General features: G+C 31.9%; 1 protein-coding gene across 1 annotated transcript in view; it reads right to left on the bottom strand.

The window, feature by feature from the left end:
- The window catches only part of LOC105831359 (solute carrier organic anion transporter family member 74D), a 154,158-nt gene extending 133,142 nt beyond the window's left edge, over window positions 1–21,016 (bottom strand). Inside the window, exons 1-2 of the mRNA XM_036288788.1 lie at window positions 20,907–21,016; window positions 11,593–11,632 (exon numbers count right to left, since the gene is read on the bottom strand). The gene's annotated coding sequence lies outside the window, so the exon portion shown is untranslated. The remainder of the gene's footprint in view (window positions 1–11,592; window positions 11,633–20,906) is intronic.
- Between the last annotated feature and the right edge of the window lie 1,041 nt (window positions 21,017–22,057).

Raw genomic sequence — 22,057 nt, forward strand, 5'->3', positions numbered from 1 at the left:
AATAATCTTACGTTGTGTTGAGATTTTTTTGTTAACGGTTAATTTTCGAAATACACTACTTTGGTTAGAAATTATACATTATGCGTGCACCTCGAAAACAAATCATGCTGTTTCGGCAGTGGAAAGTGTAGGTATGCACTAATGAACGCGGTGAACAACTCCGCGAGTAGGTGTAAGAATGTCACGATCGTAAATTACTATAAGTATTTGGTGTTACGAAGCACTTACAATATTCACTTAATGCGACGATGTGGATACGGAAGCAAAAGCGGTGATACCGAGACGATTCCAGCTTAATTAGATGCATTAGGATCGCCCATTTTAGATACTCGCCTTGTTATATCTGACACTGCTGCCGTTTTGGATTGGAATCAATTGTCCGCTTACTTAGGAGCGCATTAGCGTTCTGTCTCGACGATTGAGATCGCAAAAGAGTGTCCTACTTAATCATAGGCATACAAATTTTGTTGACTATTACATATATTGCTTGTTATTGTATTGATATCATAATTATAATATAAAATTATTTATCTATTTACGTAGGATGCTAAATTTAAAAGCAATAGGCACAAGCAGTAGTACATAGTCACAAGTGCTTCTAAAAAATGACATAAACATTTATTTTAAAATTAGTATTTCCCTTAAAAATTGCTTGTGAAAATTTCTTTGTGCTTATTAAAAGTCGAAATTAAATATAACACTTCTACAATATAGTTTACTTGATTTTTTAATAATAAGTTATAACAATTTTAATCAAATTAGTGTTTACGTTGAAATACATATATATTAAATATTTAAATAAAGAAGAGAATTGTTTAAAGAAAATTTCATCTCTCTCTCTTTCTCTTTCATTTCTGATACTTTACTAATCATTCAACCATCGATTAATTAAAAAAAATACCTGCAATTTCTCATACATTGTTTCTACGCAATTGCAATATGTGTATCAATAATTTTGGGAGAATCTCTCGATGGATTAATTGACTTGAACTAATTCGTCATGACTTTCTTCTTGTCCCTCGAAAATGCCACCTAAATTTTACTTCAAAATTGTCCTTAAGCCAAAACAGAAAAGCGCAAGGAGTCGGGCCGATACGAAGAGAAACGCCGCGTAAGCCCCTGGATGAGGGGATGTCGTCGCGCAGAGAGATGAGGGGATTGGAGTAGAACGGAAGGGGTAGAGAACCGCTAGAATCTAGAAGGTTAACAAAATCAATACCGAGATGGGTGGCACAGCAGCGAGAGGGACAGAGAGGAAAAACGAAAGAGGGAGAAAGAGAAAGAGACAGAGAGAGAGAGAGAGAGAGAGAGAGAGAGAGAGAGAGGGGGGGGGGAAGAGAGAGAGAGCTAGTGGTAGTCGGGCCGCTCGCGCCGGGGGGCTAGGTCGGCCACCGACCTTTATCCAGGCCAACTGCATCATCCCCATTCCCACACGCGCACGCATTGCGCGGCTTTATAAGGGAGGAGGTGGTGAAGGGGAGAAATCGTCTATTTTCACGGCGGGCCGTTTTCGTTGGATGAAAACAATCCCGGCGTGCGTAACTGGACGCGCAGCAGGAGCCACATCCTGTAATCGGACTCAATAATAAAAAGTACTCGGAGATCGATAAAAAAATTATTCGTTATTGGAAGAAAAAAAGTATCGTATTTCATAAGAAATTGATAAGCTTTGCGTAGAAGAATGTACGAAAAGCTCGTTTATTGCGAGCAACGAAGATTAGTGGCAACGTCCAAATACCTTGGGAAAATTCCTATCATCAGACATGTCAGATGAATACGATTAAACCGAAATGGAATAATTTAGGTTTTTAAGTAATAGATCGCTTTGCAGCCATACGTCAAAATAGATTCATCTAGTAATTTATGATGTATATAGCTTCTACATATAGCAATTACATTAAGTATTTGTAGAAGCTAAATTATAATTTTAACATTTTTATAAAATTTTTAAAATAATTGGATACATTAGACAATTTTGAAATAGAGAAATACAATATCTATCGAACCTAATTAAAAAAAAATTTTTTTAAGATAAAAAAATACAGGTGATTTAATATATTTTTTACTTTTAAAAAGTAATAAAGTTTGTCAAAGAATATCATAAAAAAAGCTTATATAAAATATTTTCATATTCAACGTAAGATACCTCAATAAAGGTCCACATATCATTTATTTTATTTTTTAATTCTATATATACTTTTTAAATAAAATTTTCGGATAATAAAATTAAATATGGGCTTTATTCAGTTTAAATATCTTAAGTTTTATTTGTTGATTATCCTTTATAAATAATTAATACATTAATACATTTAATATAATTTTACGATGAGAAAAACCGTTTCATATTTTGGACTTTATGATGAATTTAGCTTGGGTTTTTTCATATCAATGCAAATTTATCAATCAAGTATTATCATTGATACGTGACAATTTTGACGAGTTGCAATATTCGGAATGTGTACGGTGAAAAAGCGGTGCTATTAATCGTACCACTTACGTGATTGAAATACGCTTCGCGGAGTAAAACCGGGTCACACCGAGATCGGGTATTGCTCCATTAAATCAGCCAAATATCAGCGACGACAAAGAATTGAGGAGTGACGGACATTCAAAGGAGAACTCCGGATATTATATATATATATATATATATATATATATATGTCGCGCGGAAGTACACGGTCCAGGAGAGCTACTGGCGTAATCTTGAGTGCGATCGGCCGTTGTAAAGTTCGTACATCACAAATCCGACCGATTAGCCTAGTTAGGTATACTACACGGAGGGAAAACGCCCCGGCGGAATGACGTATCTGCATCGTGAATCTCGATATAGCGGGGAACACGAACGTCGCTTTTGGGCTTTACAGCTCGCTTATCATACCGTCAGGATGCTTTCCATCACGCGAGCGTTTACGGAAAAAAAAAGTCAATGACTGTCACGTCGAATTTCCGAATACGACGATTGTGGAGAAGCGCGAAATGTCGCGTGTGCGACGCTCAATAGCGTTCAAAGTGCGAATTTTTCGTATTTTTTACAAGCCAACTTCTCATATCGATTTTATTAATTAAAGATTATTTAAAAAAAAATCTATGTTAAGAAGTAGTAAAATAAATTATTATTACGTTTTTATTATCTGCATTAATTTACAATCATTATTCAAAGAATTTAAATAAATTTCACAGTTTATTTTTTATTAAAATCTGACAGAAACAATTTTGTGAACGTAAACAAATAATTTCTCTCTTAAATCACTGAATTTTTGGATCACATATTTTTGTAATTTTATACATTGCAAAAACATGTCAACTGCAATTAAAATATCATTGTGTTGTATGTTAAAAAATAATAATATTTAAGTATGCAATAATAACAATATATAACTAAATGTCATAATTATTTTTTAAAAATAACGATTTTAAATTATCTTCTTACGCAATTAAATTTAAAAAACTCTTACACATCCATAATATTAATACAAATGAATTTTTGGCATAATTCCCGAGCAACTTATCTCACAGATCAGCTTCTAACGCAAGACGATGCAAACTTTGATCAGTCGATAATTTTGTAGCCCGCTACTTCTGGATGCGATCTATTTTGCGCATCGTGCAAGCATTCGCCACGCCGGAATCGCCGATAAATTAACGCACCTGTCATGCATAAATATTCGTGGATAGACCGAAGTGTTCTACATGCTCGTTCTCTTCGCGGAAGATGAGAACGAGAAGTTGGCGCATCCCGCGATTACAGGTTCCGGTAAGCGTCATCTCTGACAATTTAAGGAACACATCTTTCTCGAGAACCGAATTAGAATGGGCGCACGAGAGCTAAAAATCGTACATGTCACTTCTCATTTGGATCCAAATACACTGACCGCTTTCCGAATTTCAGCTATTAATTCTTGCGGTTGACTTAAATCCTATAATTCATTATCATGAAAATTGATATAAATCAAAATTCAAAATAGTAGTATTGATATTAAATATAATCGATCATGTTACGAGCTAGAAGAGTGGGGAGTTAAGTAATCGCTATGAATCGTTACAACAATATTCTACTGTGTAAAATTATTTTTATGCAAATATATGTAGAAAGAGACACGGTGTAAAAGATGATTACGAGATTCTCATTAAAGTGATCCTGTCAAAGTAATGCGTATAATTGATCTCTGATTTCAACACGAGTCCCCTGGTATTCATGATGAATTTCAAGTTCTGCCTACTCACGCCTACTCAATGTTACACGAACAAACCGAATTTTTCACGATAATCGCGGCACCGACTTGCAACCGATGCGTCTCGCGCCGAGATGCACCTTCTCTACAAAAGTGGAAGTACGAGCGGAGAAAACTTGATATATTCGAGATCGCAATTAGTTCCTGCCGTACGTATGTGCGTGCGGAATTTACAACTTGTTATTATCTTGTGAGAGCCGTAAGATGCAATGGAAACTCAGTGTGCAACGATGCGCAATTCGTATCGTTAATTATCTTGTAATTCTTCCGAATCGTTTGAGTGATAATCAAATTACTGTCTTACTGTAATCAAAAATATATTGATTTAAGCTCACTTGAACGTGTACCGTGACCTACACGGAATTCTCTCTTAAAATTTACCCTCAAAATCTGCTAATTTACTAAAAGTATAATGAATTTTACTATACTTTTAGTAAATTTTACTAAAAAGTACAGTAAAATTCCTGGAGGTCGCACATTATCCCACAGTTTACAAAATTTTGAGGGTGAATTTTAAGAGAAAATTCTCACCGTGTAGAAATTAATTAGTAGAAAATAGTTTCCCAATAGGTTCCCAAATGCTACGTCAAATCATTGGGTGGTCTGTCGGACCAACAAGATAATAGAAATGAATGTCATAAAGTTCTGGAATTACGAGCTAAGAGGACGTTAGAAAAAAAAAAGGAAATAGCGCTGACGCGATTAATTAAATCGTCCCAATTAACGTACGCAGTGCTGACAAGAAAGACTGGCGTCGGACTGAAATAAAATGCGAGGTATTAGCATTTCTCCTCTGAATTAGCATGCTGCACGTAAGCGACTAGCTAGACCGCGATTTAGGCCAATGGACAATGACGATGGCGGCAGTCGTCCTTGCCAAGCAATGTCGTCCTGACGGCGATCGAATAGTTTACGCGACCCGCTTTTTTTTTCCAGGACGTGAAACGAGGCGCTAAATGTGCTACATTTACTCTCCTCCCCACCTTACGCTCTTTCTCCCTCATCTTTCGTCTAAAAATACCCAGATATCGATTCGCGCGATTTTCGGTACAAGAGACACATTTAGAATCGGAACCTTAACCGCCGGAGTTCATCGAGATGCATTGGGACGGAGAAATATCACGCTCAATCGTGGCGCAGCCGTGCGAATTAAATTAGATATAATTTAAATTCAGAATATCTTCGGGCTTTCCAAATGTCGCAAAAAGTCACCCGCGAAGATTTACGAGCGATGAGAATGAAAATCCACGGACGCCGAAGAGCCCGTCGTATATATATTTACGGTGAATTTAAGGGGTCTCGTTTAAAGTTGGACGACCAACAGTGAACAAATCATTTTAACGAGCGTTTTATTCAAATCCGCCAGGTTTTTTTTTTTTTTTTTTTTTAATAATCCGAAATGCCAATCGGATCGCCTCGGTTGTTCAGGTTTGTCCCATATCAAGCAAAATGTCAAAACACGAAATACCGGGGTGTCCTGGTTCCCCGATTTCTTCATTCATAGATTTCCCGAAGTTTTTAGAGTCAATTTGTACGAAACGCAAGATATTGCACCTTTTCAATGCTTCTCACAACTTTTAGTTCTAAATATTCTGATCAAATCCTTAGTGAAATAAGTTTTAATTTATTAAGATTTATTTCATGAATTATATTTACATATATAACCTTTGTAATTAATAATCAATTAAAGCGAAAAAAAACTTAGCGAAAAGATTGATATTAATTCAACAATTTAAAATCTTTAAAAAGCTAACTTTAAGCAGACATAATTTGCTTACACAAAGAAATTTTATATAATTTTGTCAAAGAAAGTATATTTATTTTTATTTAATAATTGTAAATTAAGAGAGAGGGAAAATATTGGACAAAAAAATAACAATGTCTTCAAAAATTAGGATTTTTCAACACTATAATATCATTGTCAAAACGCACACATATATATTGTGCTTTTTATTTTACAATTATTAAAATATTAAAATAACAATATAATAATTTAATGAAATTTAAAATGATCAGACTTTTTAGAAAAGAGCTTACATTTTTGTGTACATACATATAAGAAAATGATTGTTGATTTAACATCAATTTATTTTTCTGTACAGTCATTTCTCGAGGAATAAGAATTTATTTACACATGTGCACGTACATCTGCATACGTGTATTTAAGCAAAATAGTCTTATTCATCGGGAAAGAAGAGACTACGAATAGCCCACAGACTCAATTCGCTTTGCTCGATCGCTTCTGTTACTTTTAGGAGATCGAGACTAGTAAAGCGGAGACCATTTATCTTCATCCGCGCTGTCATTTCTTTTCATTTGTTTCATTATCGTAGTACGGCAACCTCGATCGAGACCTGCTCTATTAGCGATATGACGTCGCGTGCACATGCATAGCCCTTATCATGTGACAGCGCCGAGTGCATTGAACCTACGTGAAAATCCCGCATGGAAACGCAGGCTGAGCTCGAGCTCTCAATTTAATCTTTTATTCGACTACTTAAGGAGATTCTCTTGTCTTTTCGCATAATATAAGAATTGAATTAAATTTCGAGAATAAGTTTATGATTAATATATAGACATTCCTAAGTTTTTTTTCAAACTTTTGGACTGTGATTTTTTTAGTTTCTAAAAAAGCATTATCTTAACATTTTTTTCGTATTAGTATCTATCAATATAATAAAGTAAATATTTTATAATACATTTTATATTATCAATTAACCGTTTCTATTGTCGAAACTTTGTCCATTATTTATTGTTTTAAACATGACAAATGTCTAAAAATTTTATACTAAAAGATATATATGCATAAAAAATCATGTAATTTCTTCCACTTTTTTTAAGTTAAAGAATCTCCTTAAAACGATATCTAAGAATATGGCATTTATAATCAATATAATCTTATATATCTCATATATATATATATATATATATATATATATTTTGCATTTAACTGTTATAATTTTAATGATATAATATATTTCTCGAACGATTTGGAAAGTTAATTAAAAGAGCAAAATTTCTTAATTTTAATTTAATTTGATATTACACCGAAAAATATCTGGTGAGATTAACCAGAATTCTGGTGAATAATCGTATAACCAGAATTCTGGTTAATCTCACCAGATATTTTTCCTAATATATGTATTATACTTCTCAATTTAAAAAATTAAAATTAATTTTTAGTCTTTACGTTTTTTCGGATGTTAGTAAATTTTAAAATTGTTGTTTTGTGTTCGTGTTTCAAATTCTTATTAAAAAATTCGCTAATCCAATGAGAGCTTCCATTTTTCTTGATAATAAATACGATCGGTTAAAACTATATCTAGAGAGATGAGCGATTACTGGTTAGCCCTGAAGAGTAGCGAATCTCGGCCGAGGTCGTATGTCATACACAGGGTGGCATAATAAAAGCATCGACTCACCTGCCGTGAAGTGCTACGATAAAAGGATAACGAGCCTGACGAGGCTGAATAGCCGTAGCCTCAGTCGTAGCAAATGCTAGCCTTCGATTCGCCACGCTAATGCTTTCAATTTACCCGATAATGCTCGTGACGCATTTCCAGCGTGAAGAAACGAAATTGCTGAGATATAACGAGATACGCGAGCAGAGTTGTGCGTCTGAACGTTTAATAGCCCGCAATTAACTCTCTGTTTGGTAAAGCGAAGGCTTACTTTGTACTATAATTATTAACGTAACATAACTGTAGCGATTACGACAGCCTATGTCATGTGAGTATTACCCATTCGGATCTATCTACTTTTGTGACAGTATTGCAAAATTTAAAGAAACAATTTTCTTCACGTGTATACATGTTTACCTAAGATAATGTTTCACATTAATGAATACTGATTACGTTTCCGTGAGACAAATTTTTGAAAATCAAATATTTTTGATCAGTCAAAATATAACATTTACTTTTTTTTAAATAAAAAGAGGCTCAATCTTCTTAAATAAGTTTAAAAAGTTGTAAATAATACAAATCGCGATGTTCCGCTTAAAAATTAAGACCGAATTATTGTTTCATTTATGTATTATAGTAAATTGTGTCTATAATAATAATCAAGCACTTATAGTAATTAAACCATCCACGTGCAACGGGGACAGGCCATTAATTGAATACAACATCGCGCGTAAATGCAGTGACGCATGTATTCGTCAATGAAAGGTACGCGTATGTACTGTCAATTCTTGCCACGGATTTAATTAAGGCTTGCCCATCACTGTTATTTGCGGCCACTGTACAAAAGGCAAAGGCTCAAACGGATTGTTTCCACATGTGTCCAAAATTTAATTTAATAGTATGTCCCTTAATATTACGTAAAAACTTGTGTACATACAAAAAATAGTTTTAGATATTCATTATTTAAATCATTGGTTTATTAGAATATTTCTTATTGATTCAATACTAATATTACAAGAAAATAATTTCTTATTATAAATTTATATATATACAATAAAATAAAATATTCTAAAACATCTTAATGTCTTACATTAATTTAATACGATAATTTTATACAAAACCATATTTTCGACTTAAAGTTTTAATGTTTCAAAAGACGTCAGAGTTAACAAAAAATTATTTCTTAAAAATAAAAAAAACATTGTTTTTAATAGATAGAATAAAAGATTTATTTTATAAAAAATAATAAAGAAATCTGCTTTATTTGTTATAAAATTTTTCAAATTTATAAAGAAAAATTAATGTATTAGTTTATTATGTGTATTGTTAAATATAAATGCATATATTTATTTCTTAAGTGCATCCTTGATTAAATAAAAAAATAATGCATAGACTCTAAAAATTTTCATGTCTTTAAAACAAAACATCATCAAAATAATCTAAATAATTTTCGAAATTTTTGGAATAAACAAAATTGTTCTTTTGTCTCCTTGTATCTTTGAAACTAACAAGGGAACTTTGCGAACTCGAAAATTCTGATTTTAATGAAACTTGACATAAATGTAAAAGGGGTAAATACATGAATTTAGAGATTTTTAGTTGATGCTTATAAACGGTTTAAAGGGTTGAAACCACCCTTCAAAAATTGAAAGTTTTTATCTTTTCTTGATATATCTCGTAAACTAAACAAAATATCAAAAAATGTTTTATACAAAAGTTTTACAACATAAATACTTCTATTTAACTATGCTGTTTATTAAAAAAAAATTTTTTTTTCATAAATTTACCCTTAATACCTTTCCTATGTTGAATATTTATTGCATCAAAATTTCAATTTCAGTAAAATTCGGCACAAATGTAGAGGGGGCAATACACAAATTTAGAAAATTTTAGTTGGTGCTTAAAAATGGTTTAAAGGGTTAAACCACCCTTTAAAAGTTTTGAGATTTTTGCTTTTTTTTGCTATATCTCGTAAACTTAAGGAAACATCAAAAAATAATTTGTACAAAAGTTGTACAGTATAAATATCTCTATTTAATTACGCTGTTTATTTTTAAAAAAATTATTTAATAAAACAATTTTTCTAATAAAAAGAATGTTCAATAAAATTGACGTATAATAAAATTTATGTATTTAGAATTAATAAATTAATTATACTATCTTATAGTACGCCTATAAATGTTGGCCATTTTTTCCATTTTTCCAATATTCCACGGTTTTTCTTTTCTATTTAAAATTTACAGTTACTATTTAAAATTTCGTTTTCTAGTTCACAATTATTCTCATTATCAGGTTCATAATTATCATTATCATTTTCTACAAATTCTTCCTTTGTATCTATTACAAATTGTATGTCAGTTAAATCCACTTCCCAATAATTTTGAAATTTCAAAGCAGTATCGGTGTGTACAACAAATGCTACATTATTTGTTATAACAATAATGCTACATTATTGTTATAACAATAATATCCTGCATCACTTCATATAATTGTATTTCTCTTCTATTTATAGGCGTTAGGGAAATACGTATAATTTGAAATAAACAATTAACATATTAAGAACATTTGCAACATTTATGTGTAATATGCTTTGTTTGATTAAAAATTAAACAATTTAACAGAACAATTAAGCACACGTTAGACGTCACTTGATACTGAAAATGACGTAACATTATTAATAAAGATACAAAATTTTTATTAATACATGATTTCTATTTCATATATAATGCATACTGTGACATGACGAATATAAAACATGAAAGTGAAATATGTGACATAGACAGAACACTGTGTGAAAACAATGTACGTGACTACTCTAATATTGCGCAACTGTCACATAAAAAATAATACACACAGGAATGCAGTTAATATAAATATATAGTATTATAACATAGATAATATACACATAGGTGATATAAATAATACGTATATACGATAGTATAATTAACTTTATAAATGCTAGATACATAAGAGTCTATTTTATTTAATAAAACATTTTTTTAATAAAAAAATGTTTGTAATTAAATTTTTTGTTTTTAAAAAATAAACAGCGTAGTTAAATGGAGGTATTTATACAACTTTTGTATAAAACATTTTTTGATGTTAAGTTTACGAGATATCGAAAAAAAGGCAAAAATGTCTCAACCTTTAAAGGGTAGTTTTAACCCTTTAAACCATTTTTGAGCATCAACTAAAATTTTCTAAACTCGTGTATTGCCCCCCTCTACATTTGTGCCGAATTTTACTGACATCGAAATATTGATGCAATAAATATTCAACATAAGGAAGATATAAAAGGTAAATTAAAAAAATTTTTTTTTTTTTTTTAAATAAACAGCATAGTTAAATAGAAGTATTTATACTGTAAAATTTTGTATAAAACATTTTTTGATATTTTGTTTAGTTTATGAGATATATCGAGAAAAGGTAAAAACCATGAATTTTTTAAGGGTGGTTTAAACTATTTATAAGCACCAACTAAAAATTTCTAAATTCTTGTATTTATGCCCTCTACATTTATGCAATGTTTCATTAAAATCAGAATTTTCCGGTTCGCGAGGTTCCCTTATAAGTCGCTTGATATGTCATGTAAAATTTTCATCTTGAATTAATGAAATTATCCTTTAAGATCTTTTAGAATACTTAAAAACTATCCTATATATCTCATTTTATTTAAACAGATAAAGAAAGACAAAAACTTTTAAAGAGATTTATTCAATAACAACTATTTATAAACAATTACAGAAAATCTATCGCTCAAGCATCGCAATCGTGAGCAACTTTTGTCTTAATATTTGGCAAAGCTCAGTGTTTATCTTTACCTCAAAAAATATTGAATATATTATTTTGGTAGAACAAGAAGCAAAAAAAAGACAAGTATCATAACACAATACCTGAGAGAGATGAGGGGAGAAACGATGCAGCACACAAAATGCCAAGAGGAGAAAACATGAACTCACCACGTTGCCGCTGGTCGAAAGCGAGGGTGGGGCGTGTCGCCTGCAATTAAAAAAGACGACGCTTTTAGGAAAAATCTCGCGGAGCGCGAAATCGCGCCGCCCTCTCAAACGGCGACGTTATTCCATGCGTTCGCGGCATTTCTGCGCGTTCGCCGCCTCGTGCATGCGTTCACGCTCGTTAAACCACGTTTGTGTACGCTGGAAGTGGAGTCGAACGCCGCGCGCCGGAGCGACACACGCGTAGACACACATGCAGCCGATAAAATGCCGCCTGTTCGGCCGCATGCTGAATACAGGGAGCGTCTGAATTTGCGGTATATTCAGACACGCTTGGTAGAACGAGAAATAGAACTATAGCCTCTCTTTTTCACTCTTGTGAAACGTGTTTTTTTTTTTTTTTTACAATATAAACTCGTGTTTTTCCCCAGTCAAATAAGCTACTTCGTATTCCGCTGGTTTTCTTTCATGTTACTGTTAAAAAGTAACTAATTGTTTTCAACAACAATATGTAACACAAATAAATTAATTTATTAATTTATAAATAAATATTTAATAAATGTTATTTATTAATTTATTAATAAAATAATATAAATATTAAATTAAATTAATTTATATTTCAAGTATCAGTATCAAATATATTAGAATACTCCTTAATATTTACATTTAAATATTTAATTATTATAAATAACTTTAAATGTTCATACAGAGGAATATATGTCTAAATAATTTATACATAATCATGAGCATTTTAGAATTAGTAATATTATCGTTATCATACGTTACATTCAAAATATAATATATTAATCATTCATTCTATATTATTTTAGATTTAATTTTAATCTTCTAGCTTTCTCTTACAACAAAACAATACTATTTTTTAATGAATAAATTTTAAAGTTCTTTAAAATATTTATTCAGATCTAATCAATATAATTTCAGTTTCAAAAAATATCACTTTTTTATATTTGTTCTAATTTAAAACTTCAAAACACATTTCCTAATACAATTAAAGAGAATGAAAGAAGAAGCACATAATTAAGCGGCTTAGAACAATTTCTATGAGCTAAATGCTCCCAATCTTCATAAAGTTTTTTTTTACAACATCTACAAGAAGATATAATAAGATCGCGATTGCGTATATTCAGGTCAATTAGAGCTAATTCCCTCCTGTCGCGTAATTAATTTTGTAGCTGATCGAAACGGCGCCTCTCACTATATAAATAATACGGAGTCATTTTGTTGGACCGTTCTTATTTCTAGCGCATTTATCAAATATGTTTAATCGAGACAATAATCTCCCTTCTCATAAAAAAATATGTAATAAATTCGAATCTCTGAATGAAATGTATGTTCAATTCGAGATGAGTCAGTTTGAGTTTTGTCTCGGCATGTTGTTCAAAGAAATAAAATACAGTTAAATTAAAACCCATTGTTGACTTGTACAATTTTTTTTCGATTCTAGTGATATCACATTGAAACAGCAATGCCAATAATCTTTAATAAATATGTGACAAGAAAAGTTGGCGATGTATAGTGTCAATTAGTTTCCCAATATTGAACTCGATAATAAATTTTTAATCATTGACACGATGACACATTTTACGATGTTACAATTATAACGAGAGAATCACTTCTACAACTTTGCTATTGCGACAGAATATCTTTAAAGGAATTTAATACTGCAGTATTTATTTAGTTAGTGATTAATTACTTACTTTGTATGTAGAAGGCACTAATAACAGTGCTTTTAATACTTAAAATAATTAATCATTAACGAAAGAAATGCTGTCAATATTAAAGTTTTCTGAGCAGAGCACTCGTTATGGACTTTATAATAATATTGCAGCCGCGGGCGCACAACCCATGCATTCTAATGGCATCTGCTGTTGAAAATAATCTTCTCGTGGGTACATGAGTGTCTGTATTACAAAGATATAAAGATAGAGAAGAAAAACAGAGAAAGAGAGAGAGAGAGAGAGAGAGAGAGAGAGAGAGAGAGAGAGAGAGAGAGAAATATGCGGCCGATTTCGTCACACGCATCCGCGACAGCACTTAATTGTTCATGACAAGGCTGTTGCTTTGGCTTTCTGTCAATCATTTCTCATACGTGTGCACGCATTCACCATACGTGGATATATTGCGTTAGCTCGACATGGGAATAATTAAATGCATCGTCATTGCCACAGCGATTACAATAATACTAAATATTTCTTTTTTATAAAAAGATAGTTCTCTCTCTCTCTCTCTCTCTCTCTCGCTCTGTCTCTCAATAGAAAAAAATTACGTTCGTTGCCTAAATAATATAAAATTTAATTGTATATTATACAAAAAGCACAGCAAAACGTAAAATGTAAAACAATTTAGGATTTTTAATTATTCATTAATGAAAGAATTATGCTGTCAAGTATATATGTATTTGAAAGTTTCAGTGAGTTACTAAAAAATCCATTAACTCGTTTTGTCTTATAAGTAATAAAACTTAAGTATATATAAAAATTACGTATTGCAAGTTATCGTAATTAAAAAATGTCCATTATACTCAAGATTATTTTGAAAAATCACCGCTAACAAACCCCGCAGATTACCACGAGAGAAAGATAATCGAGTATGCAGACGAAGAGCATCGCGCGCGTTGCATTCTTTGAAATAAAGCTGAATATAACGAGCGAAAAAATCCTGTGTTTACGACGACGAATGGCACCGTAAACTGGATAAGGTGTATCGTAAAATTCCAGTGCAGAGTCGTTCAAACCTGATATTTTTATTCCGGCTTCTCCTGACACACACGTCTGATCGGTCATCGTACCCTCTTCCGCCACCCATCGCGATAGTTATGGATTAACATTTTAATTAACAATCTACATTTGTGGAATACGATCGGCAAATCGCAAAGATCATCAACCTACGACGTGAATGATCCCATATACTCCAAAATAATTTATTTATATCTCTCTCAAAGATATATTAAAAAAATATATATTTTAATCATAAATAAATAAATAAATACTAAAATAAATAAGTAAATCCAAACACTGTTGCACACTGTTGACAGAAAAGGATGCTTGATTCAAATACATATTTATTTGAACAGTACTAATAACATATTTTATAAAAAATTAATAATATTAATTCCAAATAAGTAATATTTTCTAAATTATAGAAAGTATTACTTGTTTAAAAAAAATATTATTAATTTTCTATAAAATATGTTATTAGTACTATTCAAATAAATATTTATTTGAATCAAGCATCCTTTTCTGTCAATGATGTATGAGAAAACAAAATAAAAATCTTTAAAAAATACAATATATAATAAATATAATTAAAATGCTCTCCATGCATGATCTAGCAAAATCCATGTATATTTTCGTCTCAAAAAAGTAACCGCGTACTTTAGCTGATTTTTATTTAATACCCGTGAAAAAAATAACAGAGAGGAAATGTGCGTACTATCAAAATTTGAAATTTTAATTTCAAATCTTGCATTGTGCTTCGATTTATATCGAGAACAAAGTCTCTATGGTGCGAGAGCGTATCTTGTTAAAAAGTCTCACTCCGGTCGTCGCTTCCTCCTGCGTCTATTTTCGTTATATGCGCGTTTGTACACGGGTAGAGGAAGTCGTCGCACAAGAGCACGTGGTATTCCGTCCACCGCCGTGTTTCCGTCTTTCTGCCTTCTCTCCGGCGCGTCCGCTACCGATCCATTTGGCACGTTTATTTCTGTGTTTACTTCGAAGTCTGCGCATGCATGAGCTGTGTGCTACGGGGCACAGCGTTCCGACCTCCGCAAGGCGAAAATGATGGCAACGCCTCTTCTTGCAGTAGGCCTTCGAACTTACGGAACTCGTTAATTCGTGCGTTTGTGTATACAGATTTCTGGGACCTCGCTCCGATTACACGAATCGTCAATGAAAATGTAGTTCAAAGACAGCCAAATTTAGCAACGCGCATTATAAGCGTTCCAACCGATTTTGCACATATTGTATAGATAACATTTTAATTACATTATTAGAGTAATAAATAGTCATATATTTCTAAGATAACTCGATATATTTCGAAATATTAAAAACTTAACAATCAAATGTTATCGAACAACGATACACAAAATTTATTTCGGTGAGACAAATTTCAGAGTTAAAAGATCCAGTTTTTAAAATTGCTAATTTTTTAAAGATAGAAAATAAGCTTTTAAAAGACTACATAAAATAATAAGAAATTAATTCTTTCGTTAATTAGTTAAATTTTACTCGTTATTAAATATAACTGTCGAATAAATTTTCAAATCTAGAATAAAACTATATTTTAAGATAAATAATTGTTAGATTAAATAAATTTTTTATCTGATATATTTATTTGTGTACAACTTAAGACCTACAGGTCATTCATAAATAATAAATTCTTAAAAAGAAACTAGCTAATAATATTTTTGATGTTGTATGCCATTATATCAAAATTGAATTCGTACTTCATTTTAACTTTTTGTGCAGTAAATTATTCACTTTAATTTTAAAGACTTTATTAAAAATAATACAATAAAAATATAAAAATTATTTTACTGATTTAAATCGTAAGATTATAAAATTTTATAAAAAACTTATCGTTATATTCTTATTGTTGTTTATTAAAATTATACATATTTTTTACAATATTTGAGACTATATCTCAAGCTAGATATTGATTCAGAAATGTTCTCACTAAGAATTTATATAAAAAATTTCTTTTATGATTGTCCTAAAGATATAATAAAATTTACGTTTTACTGTCATGGTATTTATGGCACCGATAAAAATACTCTCATGAAAAACTCTTTTTGAACTGCACTCCATAAGAATTTACGTCATTTAAGAATACCATCAATTCTCAAATATGGTACTTTAATCGGCATGAACGTGCTATTCTATGATACCGAACGATTCATATATTATAAAATAGACATGCTTCAAATTACTCTCGCGCTGATCTCATTAACGTATAAAAGTAAAGTGCAGTCTTTTAATTCGTTATTAATATATTAAGAATCTTGAAAAAAAAGTAATATGTATAGTAATAGCAATTATTAACGCGCAATTCTTTCATTTAAATATAAAAAACTGCTTAACCAATATTATTAAAAAACAACATTCTATCTAAGCAAAAAGAATACAATAAACAGGTCAATATATCGAGCCAAGACAAAATTACTCTAATACGTTATAATTTATTAAATAGACATTATATAATTATAAACGCGACTAATAACACTGTGTTGAAAAATGTTCAATTTTGAAAAGTTTCGACTATACTTAGTCCTCTTCAGTCATAACAAATTACCAATATGTGTGAACTTAAACATAATTGGTAATTTATTATGACTGAAGAGGACTAAGTATAGTCGAAACGTTTCAAAATTGAACATTTTTCAACACAGTGTTATTAGTCGCGTTTATAATTATATAATGTTAATTTAATAAATTATAACGTATTAGAGAAATTTTGTCTTGACTCGATATATTAACATGCATATTGTATTATTTTTGCTTAGCACTAACAAGCCCTTTATAATATTGTTTCTATTGTGATTCTCTATCTAATTGTATATTATTCAAGTTTAAAAATAAATAATAGAAAAATTCGAATAAATCCGTCATGTCAGAGTTTAAATAATTAATTCAAAAATTAATAAAACGTAACATTAAATTGAAAATTTTTTATGCCAAAATAGTACATTTCTTTTCAGTTAAAAAATTAACGGAAAAATAAATAAGTAATTTGAATGTAGCTGAAGCTAGCAGCCAAACGCCGAGCGGCCAAAGCCGAATGTGATATAGACGTTTCCAGGAGACACCATTCTATCAAACGTTAAAAATTCCCTACTTATGAAATTTTAACAAACTTTGAAAAATTTGCGTAGGGTTTAGTAATTACAACACATAATCGATTATTCGCGGCAAAACTTGCAATTTACCAATTGTTATCAATTTTTTAAACCAATTTTTATCGTTTTCGGCACCTTACGTCTAAACGCAAAGTACGATTTCTCCAAATTTGACTGGAAATATTTTTCCGTAACGAATCGAATGCTCGATCATTCGCGGGAAGACGTGCGTTTTACTAATTGTTATAAATATAACTTAAATTAATTTTTATTGTTTTTTGTGCCTCTCGCCTAAACGCAAAATACGATTTCCACCAAATTTGGTTAGAAATATCTTATTCTAACGCACAATTGACTGATTGATTAATCGCGGGAGGACGTAAATTAATTAAAAAAATTTATAATAATTAGGAAAATGCACGTCTTCTCGCGAATGATAAATCAGTCAATTGTGCGTTACGAAAAGATCTTTCCAGCCAAATTTGAAGAAAATCGTACATTGCGTTTAGACGTAAGGCGCAAAAAACGATAATAATTAAATTTTTAACTATTTATAACAATTAGAAAAATGCACGACCTTTCGCGAATGATCGATCAGTCAATTGTACGTTACGGAAAGATATTTCCAGCCAAATTTGGAGGAAATCGTACATTGCGTTTAGACGTGAGGCGCAAAAAACGATAATAATTAAATTTTTAACTATTTATAACAATTAGGAAAATGCACGACCTCTCGCGAATGATCGATCAGTCGATTGTACGTTACGGAAAGATATTTCCAGCCAAATTTGGAGGAAATCGTATTTTGCGTTAATTATTATTCTATAATGAATAATAAATATTATTCATAATAATGACATTAAAAATCTGCTAAGTTTATTCATACGTAGAATATAATAGTATTTGTTATTAACGTTTAAATATATTCAAGCTAATGAAACCTACGTAATGACCAAATCAGAATAACTTTAAGCCGTTCAGAGTTTTTTTTGAAATTTAGTGTCGTAAATGTTTTAAAGACGTTTTAAATAATTAAAAAAATGATATTAAAAACTTGTATTTCATATAAAAACAATTAAAATTAATTATAAGTAACAAAATACACATGTAGGAAACCTAAGTTATTCCTCTAAAAATTAATTTTTGTTGCAACCACCTTTGCATTCGGATAAAAATTTTAATTAATAACCTGGTACAAGATTCAATTCCAAAATATATACCAATAAGAAGTTTAACATCGTGTTACTTACATTATTTTTCTTAGATATTTTTACTCGATGTATATTGTAAAAATGTAGAACATATTTAACATAACATACGTACGTTCCACATACAAATATCACGTATATCACAATCTATAAAAACTAAAAAATAGAAAATTTCTAAATAAATTGTATTTTACGATTTTTATTCATTCTTATACATATACACTCTCTAAATTTCTAAGGGCCGGTTGTTCCAACTTTTTGGTAAATTTATCTACCAGGTAAGCATGTGTTTATCTTCATTTCTTTTCTCAAATAAATAAAGACAAACATACATTTATCTAATAGGTAAGTTTACCAAAAAGTTGGAACAATCGATCGTTAGAGTGAAAATATTGCCACTACAATTTTTCGAGTAATTTTCCACTCAATAAGAGTTAAAATTCACTTTAATAGGGTAAATTTTTATTAGAGTGAAAAATCACTCGAAAAATAACTCATTGGAGTGGAAAATTATTCGAAAAATTGTAGTGGGAGTATTTTCACTCTAAGAAATTTAGAAAACAACATTCAGAGAAAATAGTTTTTCAATACGATAATTGTTAAAAGAAGTCAAAGTATACGAATAGAATATAAAATTCAACCTGATTCACGTCGCGTGACGACGCAAGACGAATTGAAGGGAAAGAAAGCGTTTTCGAAAATAAGTCATTAGCCGAGTGTTACGTACTGAATATGATTCTGTACAATCTCGTCGCTAACCTCCATGCGTCCGTGCAAAGAAAAGCGCGGCCAGTAAAAATGGCTACGCGAACGAACGCGTGCACTCGACGTATAAGCTCGATAAGCATCGGATAGCGATACTATACCACAGATACCTGTAGAACGACAGTTGATTCATTCTTCTGCGTCGATCGTTCATTCAGTCACACATATTCCGGATGTATTCGCGCTATCAACGGCAACGGGAGATGACAACGGTAGAAAATATGCCGCTCGCATTCGACGTTCCATCATACATCGTAACCGTGTGCGTTCGAACTGAAGTTGCCGCGTTTCACGTGACTATCGCGGCGAGGCCATAGACATAGAAAGGATGGATCGAGTGTAAAGTGCGAAACCCAAAGATCGCATAGAAAGAGAAACAAAAAACAGTAAAGAAAGAGGCAATTGCATGAATCGGAGAAAGAAAGAAATACAATATAATTGCTTCATATTTTTTTCTATCTGATCTTCACTACCTGGATGTTAAATATGCTCAATCTGTTTTTATTATATCTAGAGACATCGTGCGACAATTGACTCAACTACTAGGTGGATATCTACGAATGCGCGCACCGATCAAAGAATCTATGGCGAAGAGTAAAGGTACCTTTTCATTTGTTGCTAGATTTGAGCTAAGATAGTATTTTTAATTAAATAAATTGAAATTTTTATTAAAGTTCTTCAATCTTTTCACAAGCTTAAAAAAAACTTGCAGAATAAGTTAATAATTAATAGTAATAAGACATTTGACAATACAATTTTCTTTAAGTAACTTTTTCAAGTATATTTGATGTTAAGTTTTATGAAAAAAAGTTTTAAATGATTTCATTTCAAACAAAATCTAAAAATTTAAATTGTATTTTTAAGAAATTGTATTTTCTGTATTACTATAAAAAACTAAATTTATCAGAAAGAATAAAATTATACAAAACATTTTGAAATAAAAGAAAATAAAATTTTATGTTATCATTTTGTGTAAATGTATGAAATATTCATAAATTATATAATTTTTTTTTAATATGATATTGTACTATTAAAAATGTGACAACTTTTTATTACATTTATTACAAATAATTCTTTGTCCATTTTTTCTACATTAATATTTATTAATAGTATTAAAAAAATTATTTGTAAAAAAAATATTAAATAACAAATTATCATTTTATTACTTAAATTTTGTTCATTATTTACTATTTTAAAGATAGTGTAAAAGCTCTCGTGTTAAAAAGTACACATATATAAATAGAAAGTTACGTGACACCCTTCAACTTTTTTATGGTAAAGAATCTTCTTGAAAAAAGCAAAATCACAAATAAGAACGCAAAATATAACAAGAAAAGTTGCAAGAAATTTAACAATAATCATTACACAACTGTTGCACAAATATGCCAGTTTATATTTTAATTTTCTGTCCTGAAATTTTCCAAAAATTTCTGGACAACGAAAAGTGCGCGGCTACAATGGCCGCGCGCGTGAAGACGCGCACTCACCTTGTTGTGAATCGGCAGGCAACAGGATGCGGGTCGTCGCGGCGCAACGTCGGCCGCCGTCGCATCCTCTTGTGTCGATCGCTCGTTCATCCACGCATATCCTCGATGGTTCCGCAACGTCACCGACGCTGAGGGCGATGATAACAGTAGAAGATGTGTCGCTGGCGCTCGACGTCTCGCGCTGCCGCACCATAGCCGCAGCGCGTTCGAACTGAAGTTGCCGCGGTCACGTGACCACCGTGCCGCCAATCGTATCAGCGACAACCGGTGCCGCGCCCGCCATATTGCGCTTCTGCGGGACAAGTTCGCGACGATTGAGTTTGAATTATACGCAGCCGATGTGTGTATGTTGTACTCGAGCCAAGGGATGCAATGCTTACACGCGCGTTTCTAGGCGACCGACGGGTCAAGCTCGCGCATGACATTTGCCCGAGTGAGATGAATCGTTGTGATCGTATATGTATATACTACGCCGCGACGATTGAAAAGGGATATCTCATCGGGCGTTAAATAGAAACTGTACTATTTCGGAAGGACTGAAAAGCGTGATTCAGTAATCGTTCAGTCGCAGGAAAAAATTCTCTCAAAAATGTTTCTTTATAAAAAATAAATAAAATATAAATTTTCGTCTTAATGCGAATGTAAACGTTTGATTTTGCTTTTATTTTGAAAAAGACGGGGGGCTACACCCCGGGCAACGGGCGATTATCAGGCGAACGGTAGGCCGTGAAGGAATGTTTACAGATTACACCTGAGCCTCGTGAGCACGCGACGCACGAAATGTTCCGCGAAACGTTTGGGGTAAACGGGCGACGAGTATCAGAGGTCGATATATAAAATACGCAATTGCACAACTTTCATAGCTGTTTATTTGTGAGGAAGGGGGAGTGGGGAATAATTCACGTCACTACAAAATCGACGGCTGTCACGTATCGCCGGGTTACACTCCGTCGCGATACGCTCTAGTGACTTTGCGAAGTGCAGCAAGTACGAGTCCGTCTCCGAGCAGCGCGCAGCCGACAAAGTCCTTGAATGCTCCGCCGCATTCTGGCGTTCCGCAAAGCTCCGGTGACGCGCCCGGGTCATTTCCCGGGGGATACAAAAAGGCCTGGACCTCCCGACCGGAGGGGATTACAGCTCGCACGACTTTC

The sequence above is a fragment of the Monomorium pharaonis genome, chromosome 6, assembly GCF_013373865.1.
Source record: "Monomorium pharaonis isolate MP-MQ-018 chromosome 6, ASM1337386v2, whole genome shotgun sequence".
NCBI classification, from domain to species: Eukaryota; Metazoa; Arthropoda; class Insecta; order Hymenoptera; family Formicidae; genus Monomorium; species Monomorium pharaonis.